This window comes from Apteryx mantelli, chromosome 23, assembly GCF_036417845.1.
Source record: "Apteryx mantelli isolate bAptMan1 chromosome 23, bAptMan1.hap1, whole genome shotgun sequence".
In the NCBI taxonomy this organism is placed as follows: Eukaryota; Metazoa; Chordata; class Aves; order Apterygiformes; family Apterygidae; genus Apteryx; species Apteryx mantelli.
The window spans coordinates 9,586,592-9,611,662 of NC_090000.1; the positions used below are offsets into that span (position 1 = coordinate 9,586,592).

The 25,071-nt window shown below is 54.3% G+C and overlaps 1 pseudogene; it reads right to left on the bottom strand.

Annotated features, from left to right (window-relative positions):
• Positions 1-25,071, bottom strand: part of LOC136993989 (antigen WC1.1-like) — a 291,297-nt pseudogene that overhangs the window by 60,062 nt on the left and 206,164 nt on the right.

A 25,071-nucleotide genomic window follows, 5' to 3' on the forward strand; every position in this document is an offset into this window, starting at 1 on the left:
CTCTCTGTAACCCTGAGTAAAGGCCGGTGGGGACTGTGCATGGGTGTCCCTAGGACGGGGGCAGGAAGGGGGCTTGGGACAGCCAGGGACAGTCCCGGCCATGCCCTGCTCTCCCCTCATCCCTACCTCCACACGCACCAGGCTCCCACCACCGCTCCCAGCACACACCTGAGCAGACAACTCCTGCGTCCTTTTTGTGGGGGCAGTTGTGCTGTCCCCAGGTCGCGGCAGGGCAGTCCCAGAGAGCAGCTTCATCCCCAGAGCAGTTCACGTCGTCCAGCCAGATCTGCCCGGAGCCTTCCCCGTAACGAGCAGAGCCGACCACCTCCACAGCCACCCCGCAGTCCAGCTGGTGGCAAACAACGGTGGCGTCGGACAGGTCCCAGGAGTCGTTGCAGATGGTCCCCCAGGTGCCCTGGTAGTAGATCTCCACTCTCCCGGCACAGCGCCCTGTCCCGTTCACCAGCCGGACCCGCCGGCTCCCTGCAGCCCGGAGAAACCCCGGCTGTCAGGGTCTCGCGGCCCTGGGGAGCACAGCTCAGCAGGGACTGTCAGAGTGACTCACCTGAGCAAACCACCCCCACGTCCTCAGCAGTTCCTGCTGGCGCTGCCTCAGGCAGGGAGATGTTGCAGAGGGTCAGGTGAGTCTCCTTCCCTCCACACTGGACCTTTCTCAGCTCCATGGGGCCCGTCCCTCCCTCAGGCTTTGGCGGGTTGTAGGCTCGCTCTGCCTCTCCGCACTGGAGCTGCCGGCACACCACGCTGGCATCGTTCACGTCCCACTCGTCATCCAGGACTCTGCCCCATGCCCCGTGCAGGACCATCTCCACTCGCCCGTCACACCGGCTCCCTCCGTCCACCAGCCGCAGGGATCCCAAGGGCCCTGCCCAGAGACAGGGGAAATGCCCTGCACCCTCTGCGAAACCAGGCAGCCCTGCACCCTGCCATGTGTCTCCCATTTCTGATGTCCTTGGACTCCCTGGAGCTCACCCATCTGTAGCCAGCTCACAGTGAGGAGCTCAGGGATGGGAGTTTTCCAAGGCATTTTTTATTTTCTCCAGCCACTAAACCTTGCTCAGCCATACGCTGTCATTGCTCAGGAAGGTGCAGAGATGAGAAAGCATGGGAGGTCCAGGCAAATCCCAGAGCTACCACATATGTCCTAAATGGCGCATATGGAGCAGCTCCAGCAGGAGGAAGCAGTGGCCTAGCCAATGGCCTGGGCGATGGACAGGACGAGCACAAGCCTTGCTCCCATCTCCACCCTGCGGCTGGCACGTGCTGAGATAGCTGGGGAAGAGCCCACATGTCTCTGCCCTTCTGCATCCCTATGGATCGGGGGGACTGGGAGCTTGTGTCTTTGGCAGGAAGCAGAGGGAGGGGGGCCTTTCTGAAAAGACACATTGAGTTTGGGGTATATGCTGCAAGAAGCCAGGGCAAATCCCAGCCCTGCTCTGCTGCTCAGCCCTAGGGATTGCTCCTGCTGGGCGAACCCAGGGCACTCCCTGCAGGCGGTGGCATTAGGGTCTCTCTGCAGGGCTCTCTGCAGGTCTGGGATGGGTCTGTGTGCTGCAGGAGGGAGCAGAGGGTCCTCTGCAGCCACAGTGAGTGGAGGTGTGCCCCGCAGCCCCGTCCCGTGCCTGTGCCGCAGGAGGAGCGCAGAGGAGGCCAGGCCTGATGGCGGCCCTTGGCGCCTGAACCACCTGCCCCGGGGGGGCAGAGATACTTCCTCCCTGCTCGGTCCTCCTCTCACAATGCAAAGTGGTCTTCCTGAGCAGGCAAAGCCCTTTGAATCCCTCCGTGGAAAGCCAGGGTTGCTCCAGGAAGAAATACACGTTCTTGTTGCCTTGGGCTTCCCTGCTTTGTTGGCTTGCTGTGTCACGCACAAGGGGCAAGTTTGGCTAATCCTGCGTTTTCCCTGCACTCACCTGAGCAGAAAACACCAGCATCATTGTCCTGTGAGCATTGGGAGGCCCCCAGGACAGTCACAGGGCACTGCCCCAAATGGGATTCGGTCCCCTCGCAGTGGAAGCGCTCTTTCCAGACAGGGCCCATTCCTCTCCCAAAATGCCCTCCTCCAGGAACAGACTCAGCAAATCCACAGTTGAGCTGATGACAGAGAACGTGGGCGTCGGAGACGTCCCAGCGAGAGTCACAGAGGGTCCCCCAGGTCCCCTGCACCTGCATCTCCACTCGCCCTGAGCACGCCGTGCTGCCATTCACCAGCCTGAAGCCTGCAAATATTGCAAAGCAGAGAGAGGGCAATTAGAGAGGATGGCTTTGTGCTCTTGCACCTCCAGTAGCCAAAGAGGGAAATGCCACAGAGACGCAATCCCATCTCCTTTGCCTGCATCACTGGAAGATTACAGACAACTCCACGCCTCCTGTACTCACACCATGCTCAGCACGGTCACTTCCCCACTCCCATACCCCACAGCGCACAGCTCACAGCAGGCATTTCACACCTCCTCCCTGAATGCTCACGTGTGCAGGTGACACCAGCGTCGTTCGCATGGGTGCAGGTCTGGTTGCTGAGGGACCTCCAGGGGCAGGAGGAGAGGAGCGATTCATTCCCCACACACTGCAGCTCTCTGTCCCAGATGGGACCGACCCCCTCTCCAAAGTGAGCTGCCCCGGACACGGACAGGGCTCTGCCGCACTGCAGCTCCCTGCAGATAACGTTGGCAGCTTTGAGATCAAAGTGTGAGTCACAGACTGTTCTCCACTGGCCTCCATCTCTGATCTCCACACGTCCTGAGCAGGGGCTGTCCCCTCCAGCCAGCTGCACAAATCCTGGAAAAAAACACCAATGGCAGGCAGTTCCCAGAGGCTTCTGGCAGTTACATACCCACATCCCACATCGTGTCCAAGGCAGCCACATCCAAAATGCCCCGTGAACATCCCGGCAGCAGCTGTCAGTGGGTGCTGATGACACAAACCCTTCAGGGCCTCCCTCACCTCCTCTCACACCTGCACAGTGCTCCAGGGCTTGTGTCTATCCCGGAACCACAGCCACAGGCACTGCTCAGAGAAAGGATGCTTCCCCAGAGGCCCGGCACTGCCTGCCACAGGGTCCCCTGGCACAGCAGCACCTGGTCCAGGAAAATGGGCCCAGGTGCTCACGGCTCCTGCAGCCTGCTCAGCCCCTGTGGAGCTCAGGGCCAGGCTGGGGAAGCACCTCGGAGCAGCCCGAAATGCGCCCTGTTCCCAGGGCTGTCCTGGGGTGTTGAGGTGTCTGGGAGGGGAGACACGTCCCAGGCACAGAAATGGTGCAGCTGTAACTGGGTCGGTGTCTGGGCCAGCTGCCCCCTCTGACGTATGCCCGGGGAGGGGTGTCCCCAGGCAGGGCCACAGCATGCTGCTGGGGGTGCACACGGAGCAGGTCAGGGACCGGGCAGAGGAGCAGGAGACCCACGGGAAGCCCTGGGCCAACACCAGCTCTCACTGCAAAAGCAGGTGCAGAGGAGGGTCAGTAAGCGCTGGCAAAGCCCTGTGGCACAGGGCAGCGTGGGGAGCCAGGGGCAGGCAGGAGTGGCTGGAAAGCAGCCAGCAGGGGGCCCTGGGCACAGGGTGCAAGGTCCTACCCGCTGCCCTGCTCCTCTGCTCCAGGCCCTGCTCTTCTCCCCTCTGAAAAGCCCCTTTGGTTCAGCCGAGGCACTCCTGTCTGTGAGGGGAATGACCCGAGGGGAATGACCCTGGCCATCTCGTGCCATTGCCCAGCTGTGGGGTGCCGAGCAAGTCATCCCTGGTGTCTAGGGCATGGGGACCCTCAGCACTGCCCGATGGGTCCTGGCAGAACAGGCGGAGATTGATGGAGACCAAAAGACCCTGTGGGGCCGGGTGAGGGATTCATCTTCCAGTCCGAGGCACCGCCTGAGGGTGGCTGAGCCCCTTGTCCCCTGCAGGGACATCAGCAGCAACAGTCCCAGCTTGGCAGCAAGAGGAGCCACGTCAGGGCCTGCACTGGTACCCACACATTTCTCCTTCAGGGCACATCCCAGTTAACGCCCTGATCCCAGCCCCGACCCCAAACGGGAGGGATTGACTGAATCCTTACCTGAACAATTCACTCCAGCGTCCTGACCATGACTGCAGAGATTTTTTCCCCAGCCAGCATGACTGCACTCAGACAGGGCAGGCTCGGTGCCTTGACACTCAAGAGCGCTCAGCCAAATCGGGCCAGATCCTCGCCCAAAATGTGCGTACCAAAAAAACTGGAGAGCAGATCCACAGTCCAGCTGCTTACAAACCACAGCAGCATTTTCCAAGGCAAAGCCATAACCACACACCGTCCCCCACTGACCCTGGTGTTTCACCTCCACTCTCCCAGCACAGCGACTGCCTCCAGCCTTCAGCCTCAGCTCGGCAGCACCTTCAAACAGACACAGGACTGGTTAGGAGAGCACAGAGCCCCATTGCTACCACTGTGTGGGGTCCGCTGCCTGGGGCCAAGTCCCAGGCACTGGGGTGTGAGCCCTCTCCCCTCTCCGGGCTGTCCTGGGACAGTGCTTGGGTCCCTCCTCTCCCCGTGGGCTGCGCTGGGCTCGGCTGGGGGATGCCCAGCTCTGATCCTGCTGGGACAGTCACACCCCACAGCCCTTGGCACCTCCTCCCACCCCAGCAGCCCACTTGCCCATGCCCACACAGACACTGTGCCTGGCCCTGCACAGGGGACCCACTCCTCCCCAGAAAAGTGCCCCAGGAGCAGCCCTGAATCCCCAGGCCTCCCCACACACTGCTGCTCCTCCCAGGGCCCCAGGGCCCTGACCACCGCCTGCTCTGGGAACCACCCAAACCCACCCACCTCCTGCAGGGTTTTCCACATCCCCAGGGAGCACTGAGATGATCCCCATGATCCCTCCCAACCCACGTCCCCTCCTCGCACATGGGCATGAGCCCAGCCCCTGCTCTTGGCCAGGACTCCTGGGAAGGACACCTCTCTGCTGGGCTGTGGGTGCAGGTGTCCTGGTCCCCTCCACTCTGCAAAGGACAAACTGCCTTTCCTTGGGCCAGGCACACCCCGACCCCAGGGCAGCGAACACCACAGAAACCCTCCTGGGCACCCTGGGGGTTGGCTGTGCCCCGGGGATCGATGAGCGCTGCAGTCACCAGCTGACCCACTGCCAGCTCCAAGGGCACAGCGCTGGGGGAACAGGGGGTCCCCAAAGGATGCCCAAGGATGGGCTGTCTCTAAACACACTCAGGCAATGACTGCCACAGCAGCACAGCAGCCCTGGAAGCACAAAAACCCTTCTCCTACCCAGAGAAGCAAAAGCAAAGGCACAGGCTGGATGGACTTGAGCACCTTCTGCCCCTTGCCTCTTTGGGCTGGGGGAGGGAACCCCATTTGCAGAGGGACCCCAGTGACCTCACTGGTGCCCGTTGGCCCCAGGGCTGTGGGACAAGGAAGCAGGCACTTACCCCTGCAGAGCTGCACCCAGAGGAGCAGCCACAGCACCCAAGGGACAAGGACTCCCTCGGCCTCCATCCGCAGCCTCCTGCCCTGCTGGCACTGCCCTGCTGCAACCCACTCCTTGCCACAGCTCCTGGGGACTCACAGGGGACAACAAAGGCAGGAGGGCAATATATATCTACAGGTGCTGGCCCAGCTGCACGAGGAGCCAATCGAAGCAGCAGGCACCTTTTTAGACATTATCAGGAGCCATCTCCCTTCTGACACAGCCCAGCCCTCCAATGAACTTCTCCAGTGCCGTTCATGACCATATATGAGGGACGGCTCCGATGCGGATGTCACATCGCTGCACTGGCGCATCGTCATGGGACCCACCCCTGTGGGACAGGGCAGATCGTGGTGGGGAAATGGCTCTGCCGCCCCTTGTACCCCAGTGTGGGGACTGGGAGCTTTGGGCATCTCGTCCGCTGTGTGTACCCAAGTGTCCGAGGTGTGAGTGTCCCGTTGTCCCTGTACCATGGGGACCATGGAGCTGGGACTGCCCCTGGGGTGGGCAGTGTCATGAAGGGAAGGAAACAGCCCCAACCCTGCTACAGCCCCACTGTGCTGGGAGCAGCAGCAGTGGTGAAAGGCCTCGTTATCATGGCCAGAGCCCCTTCCCGTGAGAATGGGCTTGTCGATCCCTTCCCGCACAGCCCCGCAGTGGGTGCCTTGGCTGGGAGCAGGGAGCTGGGGCATTTCACTCCTCTCACAGCAGACAGGGAAGCCCAGGCATTCAGACCCCTCCCTACTCTCAGGGTGTTCACCCAAGGGCCCGTTATTCCCTCGCTGGGGCTGATTGGGAGATCAAAGCGTTGCCTGCAGGTGCAGAAACCACAGTCCACGTGACGTCAGCAGCCCCTGTCCCACACTCTCCCTGCAGCAGTGCCTGAGCCAGGAAGACGGTGGTTTCTCTCTGGGCTCAATGCCCCAGGCAGTGTCACAGCAGGTCTCCACTGTGCCAGCTCCAGCCCTGAACCTGCTCCCAGGGATGGGGCTGCAGGGGCTGCTCCTGCTGCCTTTGCAGACACAAGTGCTGCACCCAGGTCCTGGAGGGGGATTTTTCTCCTCAGGCGACCAAACTCCTCCCGGGCTTGTGGATTCAGGCCCAGGCAGGGGCATGGGTGTCCCCTGTGCAGCAGGGTCCCAGTGCTCACAGCTCACAGCACCTTCGCAGCCCACGGCCACTGGCACTCGCCACCTCTCCATCTCTCTCTAACTGCCCTTTCATTGCACACCACCATTTATGCAAAACAGCACACACATTTCAATGCAGATTTCTCCTTAGGAATGCTGCATCTCACACTATCACACCATTCTGCTATTGCACACCTTTATACATTTCAATGCCATTACACTTTCTCATACAGTTATGTGTTTTCCTTTTCCACTTAATGAGTGGATTTCTGCTGAAGAATTTGGGGACATTGTATTAGGCTCTTTGAATAGTATTGTGGCTTGCTTTCTTCACATTACCGTATTATTTTCCCCTTTAATGGGATGCTGGCCTTAGCCTCTCAGGAGCACTTGGCATTTAACTTATTTACCTTCCCGTCCCTTCCTTTCCCAACAGGCACGTGGCTTGGATATTGATTGTGAAGTCACTGGTTCCATAGGGCCTGATGGGCCAGCAGCAGGCACATGGCTGCGACACGTGCTTTTGAGGGCATTCCTGCTAGAGTAACTGACAGGCCAGCAGCAGGCACATGGCTTGAACGCTGGTTGTCAGGTCACTACTCCCTGAAGAGCTCACAGGCCAGCAGCAGACACAGGCCTTGGATGTTGATTCTGATATCACTTCTCCCACATCCCTTGATAGGCCAGCAGCAGACACAGGCCTTGGATCTTCAATGTGAGGTCAGTTATGCCTCAGCACCTGATAGGCAAGCAGCAAGCACATGGCTTGGTTGTTGACTGTGAGATCACTTCTTCCTGAGTGCCTGATAGGCCAGGAGCAGCCACAAGGCTTGCATGCAAGCTGACTGCTAGGTCCCTGCTCCCGCAGTACCTGAGAGGCCAGTAGAAGGCACATGGCTTGGATCTTCATTCTGAGGGCACTGCTGCATTAGCATGGCGCACTGGGGACACAGAGGGGACAGGACTAGACATGGAAGCAGTCAGGCCCCCCCCAAGGGCCTGAAAACACAACAAGGGCCATTCTCTATCCCTTGAAGTTGCTTTTGTTCCCCCAACGGCTTTGAAAATGCACTTGCTCAGAACATCCATTTTCAGCCCTGCTCATGTTCAGTTCCCACCTCAAGGAATCTCAGGAAGTGCTCCCAAGGGGCTTCCCAAGGACGAAGCTCTCCTCTCCCTTGTGCCTAATCTGCTGCCAAAAAGAGGCCTCTGTGCGCATTTTTCCCAGGCCTTTTTTTGGCGCTGACATTACCTCCGTCTCCTCCAAGAGCCTTTGCACCCATTCTCCAGGCAGAACATACTCAGACAGAGCATTGGACATGTTACTGTCCCAAAGGTGATATTCAAGCAAGTGTACACATGAAGAACAGAGACCCAGTACAGACCCTGCAGGAAAATCTAACAAGCTCCCTGCCATTGGACAGGTGGAATTTCTACAGCACATGCAGCCTGGAAATCAGAGATTACTAACGCCACTGCTCACACCAGCTCCGGACTCATTTAGTGGCCTATGAAAGTCTTGCTGGCTCCCTGGCAGGCTTCAGCCTTCTAGTCTGAAAGAAGTACAAAGTCACACTCAATGTCCACAATTGCCAGAGGACAACATCCACATTTTAAAGGTACCAGTACTAAATGATAACGGAATGGAATAAATTCATGTGCATGCTGCTGCCCGATGAGCTTCTCTGACAGAAGTGTCCTCACAGAAGACATCCAAGCCTTTTGTCTCCGACAGAACTGACCCCACAAATGCTTACATCCACCATATGCCTTCTGTTGACCTGTGCACTTCAGAGACAGAAGTTTCTGCAAAAGAACTTTTCCAGCCATGAACATGCTGCTGGCCTATCCGCTCCTCACACAGAAGGGACCTCACTGTGACGTTTACAGCCATGTGCCTGTTGCAGGCCTAGATGCTGCTAGGACAGGAGTGACCTCCAAGGCAATTCCCAGCCATGTGCAAGCTGCTGGCCTGTCAGGTACTCAGAAAGAGCTGGCCCCACAGTCACCTTCACACCTATGTGCTTCTTCCTGGCCTGTAAGAATCTGAGATGGAAGTTACCTCACTGCAACTTCCCCAGCCAGGAGCCAAATCCTGCTTATCAGCTGCTCAGGCAGAAGTGATCTCAAAAGCATATATCCCAGCCATGTACCCGCTGCTGCCCTACCAAGAGCTAAGGGTAGAAGTGACCTCACATTCACCTTTCCAGCCACAGCTCTGCTGCTATCCAATCAGTTCATCCATCAGAAGTGACCTCACCATCAATATCCAAGCCTTGTTCCTCCTGCTGACCTATCAGGTTCTCAGGCAGAAGTGACCTCAGAATCAGTAGTGGAGTCGTGAGCCTCCTGCTGGCTTATCAGCTACTGACAAAGAGTTGACTTGACATTGGTGATTTTCTGGCATAGCTCTCATACAATAGTCATGACCTCACTGCCCGCACCCCGGCCACACGGCTATTGCCACCTGCAGCTCCCCCTGCCCTCCCCCAAGGCTGAGTCAGCTCCTGAACGGCCTCCCTGATTCACCTCGTGGCCTCATAATGTTCATAGTGCAGCAAAACACCCAGTAGGTACCAGTTACTGCCCCAACAGAAGATTAGCTTCAGCCTATGTAGTACCCGCACCTCCTCTGTGATACCTCGGAATTGGATATCAACCTGCAAGTAATGACTGGCGACATTTTTCTAACCGGACAACTGCATGGGAGCAGCGATCATGAAGCTGAAGACAGCAGGGCCTCATGTCTGAGTCAGAGCAAGAAGCCAGCCCTCAGCTCAGAAGTCTGGTTCCTTCCCAAATGATGAACAAACCCAGCAAATCCTCTACACATCAAGCAGAAAAGGCATTGTCCTATTTTATGCTTTGACCTTCCTGGAGGAAAGCAGGTGGCTCCCTGGAGGAAAGCAGCCCTGTTGCCAGCAGCACTGCCCTTACCCTGGCGTGAGGGCACCCACTGGCATTTGAACGCACCCGCAGCCCCACCAAACCCACTCACACCCTCTCTCTCTCCCCTCCTTTCCTCCCTCTCTTCTTCCCCACCGGCCCCCCAGGGACCTGCCGCGGTTCAGGGCACGGCCTCCCTCTCCCCGGGGGTCACTGCAGAGCAGCGCAGAGCTCTGCTCCGGGCACAGGCCTGGCTGCAGAGGAAGCTGCCCTGCCGGCTGCTGGCGCGGGGAGCTGCCTCTGTCCTGACGCCGCTGCCTGAGGGGGCTGTTTGCGCCCTGCCCCGAGCGACCGTCCTCGTGGGGCCACGGGGCGCTGCTGCTGCGCAGCTCTGCCCTTCTCTCCCACTCCTCTGCTCTCCTCTCCCCTTCTCTCCCTCTCCTCTCTCCTGTCTCTCTTTCACGCGTTTTTCTCCCTCTCTTCTCTCCCCCTCACTCTCTCTACCTCTTCTCTCTCCTCTCTCCCCCACCCAGGCCCCCCTGCTTCCTCCCCTCCCTGCTGGACTCTGATTGGCTGACAGTGCCATCAGTCCAAGGGAGCCCCACCCTGTTCCTCTTGCCAGCCAACAGGAGGGCTGCACTGGGGCGGTGCCATGGCAACCTTTCAGCCAGGAGAGGTGGCCATCAGCCCCCTCCCCCGCCCGGCAGGATGGCGCCATCTTAGAGGCGGCTGCGCAGGGCGTCGGGCGTCCCAGGGCCTCGGGGAGAGGGTGTGGGGGGAGGCCCTGGGAGAGGCTGCTCAGGGTCGTTAAGGCCTGTCTGTGCCCTCAGGGCCCTGACTCGCACGCACAGGGACACACCTGGGAAAAGGGTCTCTCTGCTGGCTGCTCCCAGCCAGGGGCCTTTCCAGTAGCTGACCCCAGACCCCACGGTCCCTGAGGTTGCTGGCACCCTCAGCTCACAGGCCCCATGACCGCTGGACCCTTCTCCAGTGGTGGCACTGTAACCTCCATTCACACACATGCACACAGAGTAGAGAGCCCCTCAGCCCGGGGAAGAGCTGAAAAGGGAGTCAAGAGAAGACAGGACGGGCTGCAGTTACCAGGCACAGACATGGCCAGACAAGCTGACTCACCAGGCACCTGTTCACAAGCAACTGGCACCTTTTATCCCCTTTGCCCTCTGTTTCTCCACATTGCTTCTTCCCTAAGCCAGTTTTTTCCCTCCCGTTCACCATCTTTGGTCCTTCCCCAAAACATCCCGTAATAAGTCTCCCTCAACTGCAAAATGTTCTTCCTGGCGTCCCCTATTGAGTCCCACACTCTGCAGGCAGTAATCCCCTGCAAGAGGGTCTGCAAGGTGGTGCAGGGAGACCATTGACTCATGCAGTGGGTGTCACACCAGGACAAGGGGTTGAGGAGCCGGGTTCAGGTGCTCCGTTGGTTCTGATGAGGTTATGGGGGGGTTCTTCTGCCTGTCATTGTTCCTCTGCTCCTCTGTGTTTGTGGAGATTAGCCTGTAGTCCCATAACCTATCACAAACCAGGAAGGAGAGGAAGAGCTGCCTGCTTCAGCAAGACATGCTTGGACCAGCTAGTAACTCGGTGCATTGCACTGCAGATTGAAAAGTCCGGTCAGAAACTGAACTGCAGCTAAATACACTTCGAAAAGCAAACAAGGCTGAAGAGGCTTCTGAAGTCTGGCATGCTCTTAATGAAACTTCACTTTGTAAACTGGACAAGCTGCAGTTCTCCAAGTCACCGTGTCTTTCCTCACATTGTACAAGTGATAGCCCTCATCCTTCTTGTGCAAACAGCAGTGTGAATGAGATGAACAGGAACAAACAAAAGTGCTCTAAGCCTTGGAGAGAATGAGTCTCCCTACCCATTTCTTTGTAGCTGGTGAGAGCTCATCCTAGGTATATGTAGCAAGGTATGTGAGACTTTGCTACCAGCTTCCTTTAAATGTTATGAGAAGGAAAGTTTGGTGTGGCAAGTTGGAGTCTTATGTTGACTGTTGGTTTCTTTTGGATAAATGCAGTGCTTCTAAAGGGAGTCCGTCTAGATCCTTCCAAACGCAGCCATAAAAGGGGGAGAGAGCAAGGGGAAAAAAGTCTTCTATGGAGAATTTAATTCTGGGACACATGAGGTAAGCTTTTTTTTGTGAACCAATTATTTGGAAGGAAAAGGTCACTTTTTTCAGGAACCCCTAAGCTATGTGAAAGACTTTGCTGCAATAACTTTTCCAAAGACTATAATTTGCCTGCAAGAAGACTGGGGTGGGGGAGGTTCAGCTTTGAAAGATTTTCCTTTGTGAGTTCTTCCTGAAGGCTACCTCTAGGCTCAGAAGTAAATCCAAGTTTTCCTGCTGACAGTTGCCCCACTAAGAAGCCAGGAGAGTTCTGCAATCAAAATGCATAGGTAAGGCAGAATTTCCTTCTAAGCAGAACATACATGGTTCAGAGAGTTACCTTCATGTTTGCTTATTTCCTTCAGAATTTTCTCCTGGCAAAACTGAATGTTTCACTAGACATTGTGTAAGATCAATGAGAAAAACCATCCCACCCTCTTCTGACTCTAGCCCTGACAAAAGCCTGGAAGTATGGACACCTTACAAGGGAGTGTATTTCTCTACATCCAATCTCTGCTAAACTTCTAACTGGAAAAGGAAGTGTAACAGCAGCATAATGAGCTATGTCATGCTCGATCTACCTCTAAAAGTCTTCAGGGAATATGAGCATGTCAGTATCTTAGAACTGGCATCAGTCTATTCAGTGCAAGTCTTCAGCTTGTGTGCAAATCCTGCATCTTTTCCCCACTCTTTTCAGATCTCTCTCCCACTTTGGTCTTTGAGATCTTACTGCTGAGTCCTCAAAATGTTACCAAGTTTGGAAAGGCACCTACACGTAGACCTGTGTCTATAAGGTACCCACCACACCTGAGTCCTGAATCTTTCTTGTAGTTTACAGGCTTTTCTCTGCAAAAACTTGCAGAGTGACTAAAAGAATCCTTCTTAGCAAGCCTGTGTACAATGCCGTGAGAGGGACTAGGGCCTTTCTCCTCCTTTTGAAAAGAAAAAGAGGTATTGTGCTTCCTGGCAACACGAGGGAAAGGTATTCAGTGGGAGGGCTGAGAATTCTCTATATCCTCCTCACTGTGTACTATGTCCTTGTAATAACTGTGGGGATACAGGATCTCTCCATAATACGGTGCTGTTGGGGTTGCGAAACTTGGAATTTTGGAACCTTTGTTCCCCAGCAGCACATTTGCGTCCCTGTTACTATTTCCTTGTCGGCTGTGGTGCTAGAACCTTTGTTCCTTGCTCAGATAGCAATCTACTCTTCCTCTGCCTACAAAGCTCTCTCCTGTAACTAGTGTCACCGAAATCGGGAGAAAAACCTCCTTAACACCAATGTAGCATTAAGAAGCAGGCGTTCTCTTTATTACAGCACCGGGTACACGGGGGATAGCTTCACCCAATGTGCACACCGTGTGTCGCATCATCTAAAGTTTATATTGCTCTATCCTATGCATATGCATTAAATTTCCAGGAATGATTATACATATTCATTCTATTTCCTAGAACTAATTACTACATTTACATAATCATTACGCATGCGGTCTGAGTCTCTGGGGGTCTCTGGTGGTGTCAGAAAAGGTGTCACTCAGAGTCTTGCCATGAACTTTGCTCTACTTTTCCATACATGGTCTCAACTTGGCCTGCTTCCTTGTTGGAGAAAAGCTCTCTTGTTCTTAACCTTGGTTCCCACTGGCTTCTGCTGGTTTATCTGTAGTTTCTCGGGATGTATCAGTCCCAGCTGCACCGATGTCCTTGGGTATGTTTGTCTGAGGCTCCTGTTGAGACTCCTTCTTGTTCAAGCTGGTAACAGTTCCTCCTTTCCCCCCCGCTTTGAGACTCCTTCTTGTCTGGGCCTTTTGGTAACACTAGTGTTAACATGTCTGTTGATTTCTGAATTGTACTTGTATTCCTTGGGATTGTGCAGCCAAGCTGGTTTGACTGGTTTGGTAGATAGCCAGGGCTGTTTAAGTCTTCCCAGACTGAGAGTGCATGTGAGAGGAAGAGTTGTAAAGGCGCTTCCCATCGAAAGACTGTGACACAGCTCATGTTTGACTTGCTATTGCTGTCTTGGATGTTGGATTATCCTTTGATGAAAGACCTTCATACTAGAGCCTCTTGTGTCGATGGCCTCTGTGGTGCTTCCCCTTGTGACTTTCAGCAGATTTGTGCTCCTCAGGAATTGTCTCAGTACGAGAAACTCCTTCAGTATTAATCAGTTTTTGTTCCGTGCTTTCAAAAGTTGAAATGTTCTTCGTACCCTGGTGGAGTTAGGACACTGAAGAAGAAGGGACTGGACTGCAGACCAGCTGAAGTAGTTGTAACATTTCTGCATTCCTGTCTGGGGCTTAATTCTCAAGGGGCCCTTTGGGCAGCCCAAGCTGGCATTGTTTCCTAGGAGATTTGCAGTGTAACAATAGTGGGGTGGCCTGTCTAACGTAGGTAGTCATGGAAGAAACTTTACACCCCAGTTAAGAGAAGAATAGAGAGTCTTTGTATGTGAGGAAAGCAGTTAGCTGCAAATGACATTACTATCATGCAGAGCAGTCCAAGTACTGTTAAAATCTGCCATATTTTCTTCCTAATATCTTACTATGATCTTCAGAATTTCTCTGTTTCTTCTACAGAAGTGGATTTTTCAGTGCCCTCAGCAGGAGGGAAAATGAACCTAACTAGAGTGTGCGGTTGCAAATTCTCAAACACTTATTCTTCAATCTCTCTATAAAGAGTGAACATTTGAACTAGTATTTCCTTAGTTTTTAAGAACCTGCATAAGTGAGAATGCGACTCTGTTGTTGTGTGCATTCCATATGAAGATGTCCTATTGCTTCTATTTATTCTTTCAACCCTTTTTCCACACTTGCTTTTCATTGCTGTGACATGTGCAACTTTGCATTAGTTGTGCAGAAGCAGTATTACAAAGCTGTGGATGACATGAAGGTGATGGAAGATCTTGAGGTTTTCAGTGATGCAGAAGAAGTAAGAATTCGTTTAATTTATTCTTTTTGTAAAAATAATGTATTTCTGTCAGCAAAATAATGTAAATGTGCTTCTAATTTAGCTGAAATAACTTCTTCCAAAGAGCAGCACTATCTGAGAGAACCTTTAGTTTTCCTGGCCTATCAGGTACTCAGGCAGCAGTGACCCCACAATCAACGTCCAAGCCATGTGCCTTGCACAGCCAGGCCAATCACAGGACTGTTTCTTCTTTTTCTGCTTGAAAAGTCTGTGCTAGTGAGGGAAGACCGCAGTACCTCCGTATCACTTCCTCCCTCCCTGAAGTTTGTGCTGTGTCTATCCCACGGCCTTGCACTTATCAGCTGGCGAACTTCTTCAGTCCTGTTAACGCTTTACTTGCTCGTCACCCAGATTTTACCCTAGGGCTCACTTCCTCACTTCCTCCAGGGCTCACTTCCCCAGTGGCCGCTTTACAGAATCACAGAATGTCTGAGGTTGGAAGGGACCTCTGGAGATCATCCAGTCCAACCCCCCTGCTCAAGCAGGGTCACCTAGAGTACATAGCTCAGGACCTTGTCCAGACGGCTTTTGAATATGTCTGAGGAAGGAGACTCCAAAACCTCTCTGGGCAGCCTGTACCAGTGCTCTGCTACCCTCACAGTAAGGATATCTTATTTAAAGCACCCTCTTTATACCCTCCCTTCGGATACTTATACACATTGATAAGATCCCCCCTCAGCCTTCTCTTCTCCAGGCTGATCAGGCCCAGCTCTCTCAGCCTTTCCTCATAGGAGAGATGCTTCAGTCCTTTAATCATCTTAATGGCCCTTTGCTGGACTGGCTCCAGTAGCTCCACATCTCTCTTGTATTGAGGAGCCCAGCACTGGACACACTACTCCAGGTGTGGCCTCACCAGGGCTGAGTAGAGGGGAAGGATCACCTCCCTCGACCGGCTGGCAACACTCTTCCTAATGCACCCCAGGATATCATTGGCCTTCTTGGCCACAAGGGCACATTGCTGCCTCATGCTTAACTTGGTGTCCACCAGCACTCCCAGGTGCTTCTGTGCAGAGGTGCTTTCCAGCAGGTCAGCCCCCAACCTGTCCTGGTGCGTGGGGTTATTCCTCCCTAGGTGCAGGACTCTGCACTTGCCTTTGTTTAACATCTTGAGGTTCCTCTCTGCCCACCTCTCCAGCCTGTCCAGGTCCCTCTGAATGGCAGCACAGCTCTCTGGTGTATCAGGCGCTCCTCCCAGTTTGGTATCATCAGCAAACTTGCTGAGGGTGCACTTTGTTCCTTCATTCAGGTCATTGATGAAGAAGTTGAACAAGGTTGGACCCAGTACAGACCCCTGAGGTAGACCAGTAGCTACAGACCTCCAACTGGACTCTGCGCCACTGATCACAACCCTCTGAGCTCTGCCATTCAGCCAGTTCACAATCCACCTCACTGGCCACTCATCTAACCCATACTTCCTGAGCTTCCCTATGAGGATGTTATGGGAGACAGTGTCAAAAGCCTTGCTGAAGTCAAGGGAGACAACATCCACTGCTCTCCCCTCATCTACCCAGCCAGTCATCCCATCAGAGAAGGCTATCAGATTGGTTCAGCATGATTTCCCCTTGGTGAAGCCATGCTGACTACTCCTGATCACCTTCTTTTCCTCCACATGCTTGGACGTGGCCTCCAGAATGAGCTGCTGCATCAGCTTTCCAGGGATGGAGGTGAGGCTGACTGGCCTGTAGCTTCCTGGGTCCTCCTTCTTGCCCTTTTTGAAGACTGCGGTGACATTGGCTTTCTTCCAGTCCTCAGACACCTCTCCTGTTCGCCATGACCTTTCAAAGACGACGGAGAGTGGCTTAGCAATAACGTCCGCCAGCTCCCTCAGCACTCGTGGGTGCATCCCATCAGGGCCCATGGATTTGTGGGTGTCAAGTTTGCTTAAATGATCTCTAACCCGATCCTCCTCCACCAAGGGAAAGTCTTCCTTTCTCCAGACTTTCTCTCTTGCCTCCAGGGTCTGGGGTTCCTGAGGGCTGACCTGAGCAGTAAAAGAAGGCATTCAGTAACTCTGCCTTCTCTGCATCCTTCATCACCAGGGCTCCCGCCCCATTCAGCAGCGGGCCCACATTTTCCCTAGTCTTCCTTTTGCTACTGACGTATTTGAAGAAGCCCTTCTTGCTGTCCTTGACATCTCTCGCCAGATTTAATTCCAAACAGGCCTTAGCCTTCCTCGTCACATCCCTGCATACTCTGACAATGTTCCTATATTCCTCCCAAGTGGCCTGTCCCCCTTTCCACTTTCTGTATACTTCCTTCTTCTGGTTGACTTTTGCCAGGAGCTCCTTGCTCATCCATGCAGGTCTCCTGCCTCCTTTGCTTGACTTCCTACTCATAGGGACGCACCGCTCTTGAGCCTGGAGGAAGTGATGTTTGAATATTAACCAGCTCTCTTGAACGCCCCGTCCTTCTAGGGTCCTAACCCATGGGATTCCTCCAAGCAGGTCCCTGAAGAGGCCAAAGTTTGCTCTCCTGAAGTCCAGGGGTGCGATCCTACTCGGCGCCCTGCCTCCTCCTCACAGGATCCTGAACTCCACCATCTCATGGTCACTGCAGCCAAGGCTGCCCCCGACCTTCACATCTTCCACCAGTCCTTCTTTCTTTGTTAGTACGAGGTCCAGCAGCACACCTCTCCTTGTTGCCTCCTCCACCACCTGTGTTACACAAAGCCCAGCACTCAGCCATCACCCTAAAGAGTTCCCTAAGCCCACAAACTGCAAAGCACAAACCTCCCGCTCATGCCTCAAGCCGAAGGCCGAAGCTGCTCCCCTGAAGACTCTAACTGTCCAACCATCTTGGAAGCCTAGCTCCAAGGCGTTTGGGGCTTGTGAAGCAGAGGCAGGGCAAAGCCTTTGGGGTTTAATCTTGCAGTGGAAGCGCATGGAGCTGAGAGCAGAGGGCGGAGGCAGGGCAGGGGGAGCTGCAGGTGGAGGTGTCAGGGCGGGGCTGTAGGTTGTGAGGTCACTTGTGCTGCAGCAAGCTGATTGGTGAGGAGCAGCAGGCTGGCATTGTGAGGTGCTCAAGGGGAGGGCGGGGTCAGCCCAGGAGGGCAGGGAGGGTGGGGGAGGCCAGAGGCAGAGGCAGGTGTGCTGGACAGCGCTTGGGTGCTGATGAGGAGGTCTTCTGCATCCCCTCAGCTGACCAGCCAGAAGCTGGAGGCGGGCGTGGGAGCACATGAAGGATAAAGAGCTGTCGGCCAAGAGACAGCACATGTGTTGGGGAGGTCAGGGGTCTTCAGGTAATGGGGATGCCGCTGGTACAGGGGCTGCGAGAGCACCTCTGGCAGGCCCCTACCCTAAGCCTAACCACGTACCAGAAGCCCTACCCTTTGGCCTTCCCTCCTTCCCCTCCTCTAGTCGCTAAGGCCAAACCAAACTGCTTCTCTGCAGCCTCAATCCTTACCCCTCTAACACTCATTCTGACCCTGTGTCTGAGGCTAATCCCTAGCCCTCATCGCTTGCCTTCAATGCTAGACCTGGCTCTAGGCCTCACCCCCCACCCCCACCAAACCCCAAGGCCACAAATGGAGCCCATCCCAAAATCCTCAGCAGAAACACAAAGCCCAGCATTCAGCCATCACCCAAAAGAGTTCCCTAAGATCCCTAACCGCAAAGTCCCAACCGTGCACTGATGTGTGAAGCCTAAGGCCGAAGCTGCTCCCCTGAAGAGCCTAACTGGCTGCACTGACGTGACGCAGTATTTATCTCTGCCCCGACCTTTGGTGCTGCCACCACAGCAGCAACGCCCCGGCCCAGCCCCGTCCCGCACCCCAGCCCCACACAGCGCCATGTCACACTGACCCAGCCCGGCCTGAACCGGCCCCAGCCAACTGCTACCACCGCCCTGGGCAGGGACGGGCCACTGGAGCCAGCGTGTGGCAGCCACAGCAAGTCCCTCCGGCCCAGGGTGCCCAGCCCTTGGCGGGGCTGGCCCTGTGCCCACCCGGGGCAGAGCGGTTCCTCACCCTGCCTGGGCCCAGGGTGCCCAGCGCCTAGTGACAGTCCCGGGCTCTTGGCAGACATGTGGTGGGGCTGTTGGCAGCAGTGGGAGATGCCTGGCCCCGCAGGGGAAACCCGGGGGATGCCCCGAGTGCCCAGACTGCCCTGGGCATGGCACCGTGCTCTTGCTGAGTGGAAATCCATTGCCAAAATCCCTAGGGAGGGGGTCACCCTGTGACAGCTGCATGTGGCAGGAAAGGAGAGCTGTCTGAAGAAGGCTGAGGGGCCGTGCAGCTCCTGCTGGGCTCTGGAGAAGCTGCCAGAAACACATGGCTTAGAAATGAATCCTTGGACTTTTCCTCAGCTCCCAGTGGCTTCCTGTCTGGGAGTCTGGCCACTGCCTCCTGCTCCTTCCCACTGGATCTCCTTGTACCTCCAGAGTGGCAGAGCAGGCTTTGAGCTCAGGCACACATTGTGGATGTCCCGTGGCAGGATCTCCATGCCCTAATGCCTCTGTTTGAGATCCACACCCCTCCTGGGTCCACATCAAGGCAGGCCCCACCTCAGCTCTGCAGCTCCTGTCAGGGATGGGGTATGTTTGGGGAGGGGGATGCTGTTTGAATACGCTTGCACTTGTCATCTCCTGCATTAGGCATGGGCTGAATGGTTGTGAGCTGGCCCACTCAGAGCATGACGTGTCTTTCACTTACTTTCCAGAGACCCTTGCTACCTGGAGAGGTGTGTCTGACTATGCTGTAAGGCAGCTGATGCTGAACCAGGTGGGTCTGCCCCCCAGGCCTGGAAAGTTCTTCCAAAGAGCTTCTCCAAGGCTTCTCCAAAGCTTTGCAGTACAGCAGGAGTGGGCAGGGCACAGAGCACCATCATCATGTGCTGACAGATCATCAGCCTGTCCACCTAACAGTCTCATAATTCTTCTCTTCCTTCCTGTTTTCAGGGACTCCGAATTATTCAGCTTGGGACCTTCGGTGTTGTAACTGGACAAGTTGTTGGTGGGAAGCGTGGCCTTCTGATTGTTCGCAGACCTGTTTTCCACCTTTCAAAGAATATTGCAGAGGTTCACGGCCTCCCCAATGATAAGGCCTATGTTGCTGGTAAGAAGACAGCCTGGCACTTTTGCTTCCCCTTGGGACATCTTTGGGATGTGCACAAGTGCTGTTCAGATGTGACTGTTAGACATTTAGAATTCCTCCACCAGGTCCTGTGAACAGTTCCATTTCTCTTTATTATTATTACCATGAGATCATAATGCACAACACAATTATACTCCCTCTCTCTCTGACTTGCTGTAACAGCTGGCAACATGCCCAGTGTACTGGGGCTGCCTCTTCCACTCAGATCTAGTTAAAATCCTTGGTCCATGTTTATTGCCACACCAGACCTTGTACAGGAAAACACCAGCATTCATACTGCTCCTTGCATTCTCCTTCTACTTAGAAGTGAGCCAGATGTAGAGAGCCTTGAAAGAGAGATGGGGACCATAGTGAGGATGAAAACCCATCAGAGGCCAGCTTTGCTGTGACTGCTGGTAAGCGCTGCCAGCCCTGCAGATGTAGTGGACATCGGTGATGCCTGTGGGGCAGAGGAGCTCAGAGCTGCGTTTGGAGTGGGTCTTTCCTTTCAAAGGATTCCATCTTCTCTCTTAGGGCAACATGAGTCTGGCCCCTTTCAGGGACAGGCCTCTGGCACCCAAAGCAGGCATGTTTGCTGTGCATGTCTGAGGGTGCTGGGGATGGCCTGAAGGATCTGAAGGGGTGTAGTGCAGTGCTTGTGTAATGCACTGAGTGTGGGCACAAGTACCGTGACCTGGTACCCACTTCCCCATCATGGGAACTCTCTGCCTTTCTCCTCTCCTTGTCCTACCGCTGTGTCTCAGGTTCATTCCAGATTGCTAGGACCTTCCCATCTCTGTACGCAAGAAAACCTTGCTGTGCACTCGGCACATCAGTTGCAGAGTGCTTTGAACTTCTCATAGGGAGGGATGATATCAGCTTCCCACAGGAGCTTTACCAAATGTTAAAGAAGACAGGCCAGTAGCAGTTTCTTGCTTGAAGACCTCAAAGCTGCTGACATTCTCTTTTAGCCTGCTGAACTGCTCTGTTAGTGACTTCATTCTTCTTGTGTTGCTTCCTAGGTCGTAAGGAAAAAGAGCCCCTGAAGTATGCTCACGTAGCCTCTGATATCTCCGTTCCTTGGCAAACAGTGGAGGCCTGCACAGAAGAGACCATGCGTCTTAACTCTCGCTGCCTCGAGAGTGGCAAGAATGTTGCCCTTGTTCTGAAGGACATTGGCATGCTTGTTATTAAAGGAAAAGACGTGCAAGCGAGATTTTACAGAGACTTTCTGCAGAGGCTAAATGGGACTGAACAGCTGGTAGAAGCTCTTCTTGAGGTAAGTTTCCATTTCTCCAGTTCTGCTTCTCGTGCTTTTGAAATCCTAGCAAAGTACAAGTGAATGCACTTCTGTTGGCCTGCCATGACCTCTCTGGTCATGGGGATGGTCCTGGCCTAGAGTAATGCCAGCTTCCTGGACTGTTCTTCTCTAGCGTTCAGAGGACTTGGTGACATAGAAGACCCCGGGACTTTCTCTACTGGGTCAAACCAAGGTCCCCTCCAACCCAGGATCCTGTTCCCACGTGCTCATGGAAAAATTCAAAGAAGAGATCACACCTATTGTGTGTTTTGCCATGAGGTGTGCACCCACGTGCTGCTAGTGGTGGCCACACTGAGTCACAGAGAGAATCCTTCCAGCCCAATGCCCTCCCCAGGTCTCAAGTGCAGGCCTGTCCTTCAGCCTGGGCTTTCAGGGGCAGCTGGAAAGGTGAGATGTGAAAGCAGTCTGAGCTCAGCCCCTCAAGGGCTAAGCCAGAGATGCAAGCAGGCTGTAGCTGGTTCCCAGCTCTGTCTCTTCCTTCTGTCTTAGTCTGTGGCATTTTTTCAGGCCATTCTCTGGGCCAGGACCATTTTTCCAGCTTTTGTTCCAGTGGGTCCCAGAGCAGGACCCTCAGCTACCCCTTGAACACACACCAGAGATTTGGCCCTCACAGTTGTTAGCTGCTGTGTAAAGGGAAAGGAAGGGCTGTGTCACTCTGTTCCTCCATGCTGCAAAGGCAGCTGTCTGAATGTTAGGAGAGACTGTGGGGTTAACCCCATGTCTGAGCCCTTTGTTCTCAGCTCAGGAGGCATCAACTCAAGGCAGCAGGAAAAATGCAGCAGCCAGGAACCCCAGCCAGTGAAATGCCTTCTCCTGTGCTTGCCTCCATCAACTGCTGCATTAGGAAGCACCTGGTCTCCGGGCTGAGTCTCTGGATTCTGAGCCTTGCAAAAAGCCTGACAGGGTTATTCCCCTTTCTCATGTATTCCCCTCCAGCTGCTAGGCTGTATAACTGAGGGGCTGCTGTGAGGAACAGAGTTCTTTGTTTCAGCATTTCGGAGAGGCAGCTTCTTCTCTGAGCAGTGGAAATGTTTGCTGCTCTTGTGAGCACTGAGATAATTTTCTTGGCATCATCTCACATGTGTCTCTCGCCTTTGCAGGTTCCAGAGATGAGGGATTCAGTCCTCTCAGGCAGCAAAGCTGCTCATTTTCAGACCCATTCTGGTCATGTCATTCTTCCAGAGTGAGTATGTTGGCTTCTTAGCCCTGATTCCCACAGGAGATGGGAGACGGTCTCCAGTGGCAGCACAGAGGATTTGGGTTAAAATGAACTTTCTCAAAGGAACGATAGGGAAGTCCTGGAACAGTCTGATGAGAAAGCTAATGCCCCTCCGAGCACTGGAGGTCTTCCTTATGTCATTCAGCTGGCTCATACAGTCCTCCAGCATCTGGCCTAGTCTGCATATCCAAGTGTGGATTTGGGCATGCTGAGCTTTCTTCTGGGCATGTTGTGCAGCCCAGGGCATTTCAGCTGGGGGGAATCCCTGTCTCTGTGGATGTAAACAGTTGGTTGAAAGCCCAATTCTCCTGCAGAACTGCCTTGTGCTGCAGGAGCAGGTGCCCAGCTTGTGAGCACTGATGGAGGCCCAGCTCCCCCTGTGTGTCCGTTGGCTGTATTTGCTTATGGGAGTTAAGGCTTACTATTGACGATATTAGCTTAAGGGCATAAGAGTGCTGACTGGATGGCTCAAGTCAAGCGGCAGAGGCGGCAGTGAGAGACAGTCAATTGTGCCCTGCAGGAAGAACCAACCAGCCATGCTGAACCCCCATCACCAGTCTTTCCGTGAGATTGAGTGCAGTGCAGGTTTCCTGCTCTGCAAGTGGCAATTCCTTTCCCTCATTTATGATGCCACAAGATATCTCAGACTGAGAGGTAAGTGCCAGTGGGAAACAGTAGTGAATCCTGGTGAGGCTGTGACATAGCCTTGGGGATGCTGCAGTGACTCTCCTGGTTCTCCAGCTACAGTTGCAGTATCCCTGCGTGGGGTGCCTGAGGCCAGGCCAGACCCAGGGGTCTGGTGACAGCACAGGTCCTGCAGGTGCTGGCTGCTCTAGTGGTGCATGTTCAGAGCCTCTGAGTGTGCCTGGAAGTGGGGCTAAAAACTTCATTGCATTGTCTTGCAGGTTCAGCAGAGAACTGAAATGCAGCCAAGGGTTCAGTCAGGCTCATTGCTTCCAGTTAGGAAGAAGGAGCAGAGTGAGTGGTGAGAAACTGGCTGAAGAAAAGCCAAGTGTTCAGGAAGTCCTCAAGTACCACCTGGCATCAGATGAGGAGGTGACCGTCTATGTTTACTTCTCTGGCATAGACGAGGAGGAGAAAAGAGCAGCTGAGAGGCTGGGGACACAACAGACAGACTAAGTGTGTGCCAGATCCAGGAAAAGCATGGGAGAGTTGAGGGGCAGTGACCCACTGAGATGTCAGAATCCCAGTCGCAGAGCCACTGGGTTTAATGTGACATCCTGAGACTTCTGTGACTTGGGACTGACCTGGGTTAGACCTTGATACCATGCATCTCTCTGCAGCCCCAAGCAAATGCCCAGCACTCCTTTGGAGTTGGACCAGAGAGCCCTTCCATCGGAGGGGCTGCTATTTGGCACTGAGAATAGGATTACAATGTGGGCCATAGAAGTTCTGAGCAGCTACACACGAAGGGATCCCTGCAGTGTTTGTCTGCACCTTTTTGATCCTCTCACTGAATGCTGAAGCCCAGAAGCAGGTTCACCCCCAGTCTCGGCCCCACCGGACTCAGTCCCAGGCTGACCAAATGCACATAGGCCCTTGTTTGGACCCAGGGGCCTGTGTCACACCACAGTGAGCATGAAAACACCATCAGAAGCACATCCAAAAATGTATGGTCTGGAATAGCCCACAGAATTTCTCTGCCCTTCTCTCTGTCAATCCCACTTAGTATTGTTCTTTCCCACTCCTTAACTCCTCTGGGGAGAAGAGCTGCCTCCTGAGCCAGCAGGAGAGGTACCAGTGACTGCCAGCCATGCTGGCACACCCAGAGCTTTGTTCTTGTGATTTAAACTAAAACTCCAAACTGCTGTGGATCTTTCCTTGGTGTGGTGTGAACTCTGCCATTTGCAGCTTGTGAACATTGGAGGGGCCCCCAAATGACCACTGAGGAGTTGGGGGTTGAGGGCAGTGCCTGTTCCCAGGGCAGCTCTCTCCCAAGGTCATGCCATAGCTCTTTGTCTGCAGCTGCGGTCAGGGTGCCTCAGGGACCTCCCGCTCTTTGTAGGTCCCAGTCAGAGCAGTGGAGTCAGCCCTTTCAAGGCCAGCACATGCCCTGGTAACAAGGGGACTCTGCAGGGAGGTGGGAAGAGCTGGTTTAGGCCTCCTGAGGCAAAGAAGGGGTTAAGGCAGAGCCTCGCTGTCCTGGTGCCAGTCCTGGCTGCAAGATGGGAGGGGACCCTCAACTCTCGTGTGCATGTTTGCTGCATTGAGGGTTGGGCTTCTGGGGGTTTGACAGGAATAAGGTGGATCCCAAATACTAGAAATGATATCTGCTGGAAAGACAACACAGCTAGGCACAAACCATCCCAGAGGTTCCTGCAGAGCATTGGTGACAACTTCTTGACACAGGTGGTGGAGGAGGCAACAAGAAGAGGTGTGCTGCTGGACCTCGTACTATCAAACAAAGAAGGACTGGTGGAAGATGTGAAGGTCGGGGGCAGCCTTGGCTGCAGCGACCATGAGATGGTGGAGTTCAGGATCCTGTGAGGAGGAGGCAGGGCGCCGAGTAGGATCGCACCCCTGGACTTCAGGAGAGCAAACTTTGGCCTCTTCAGGGACCTGCTTGGAGGAATCCCATGGGTTAGGACCCTAGAAGGACGGGGCGTTCGAGAGAGCTGGTTAATATTCAAACATCACTTCCTCCAGGCTCAAGAGCGGTGCGTCCCTATGAGTAGGAAGTCAAGCAAAGGAGGCAGGAGACCTGCATGGATGAGCAAGGAGCTCCTGGCAAAAGTCAACCAGAAGAAGGAAGTATACAGAAAGTGGAAAGGGGGACAGGCCACTTGGGAGGAATATAGGAACATTGTCAGAGTATGCAGGGATGTGACGAGGAAGGCTAAGGCCCGTTTGGAATTAAATCTGGCGAGAGATGTCA